The sequence below is a fragment of the Gekko japonicus genome, unplaced genomic scaffold, assembly GCF_001447785.1.
Source record: "Gekko japonicus isolate JY-2015 unplaced genomic scaffold, Gekko_japonicus_V1.1 scaffold169, whole genome shotgun sequence".
In the NCBI taxonomy this organism is placed as follows: Eukaryota; Metazoa; Chordata; class Lepidosauria; order Squamata; family Gekkonidae; genus Gekko; species Gekko japonicus.
The window spans coordinates 799136-799394 of NW_015161951.1; positions in this window are offsets into that span (position 1 = coordinate 799136).

Consider the following 259-nt stretch of genomic DNA (forward strand, 5'->3'; position numbering starts at 1 on the left):
TCTCTTCCACTTGTTGCATCTTCTCTTCCACTTCGGTAGTTTTGGTTGCATTCGCCTGTATCTCCTTTTTGACTCCTTCTATTTCTTGCTTGATTGAAGTTATCTCCGTAGTGACCAAATCTTTTATTGCAGCTATATTCTTCTCCTGGACTTCCTCAAGTTGTTTCAGATGAATCTGAGTCTGTTTAGCCATTTGTGCCTCCAGTTGCTTTTCAATCTGTTCCCCCATCCTTTTCTCACTTTGTTCTCCCATGGCTTG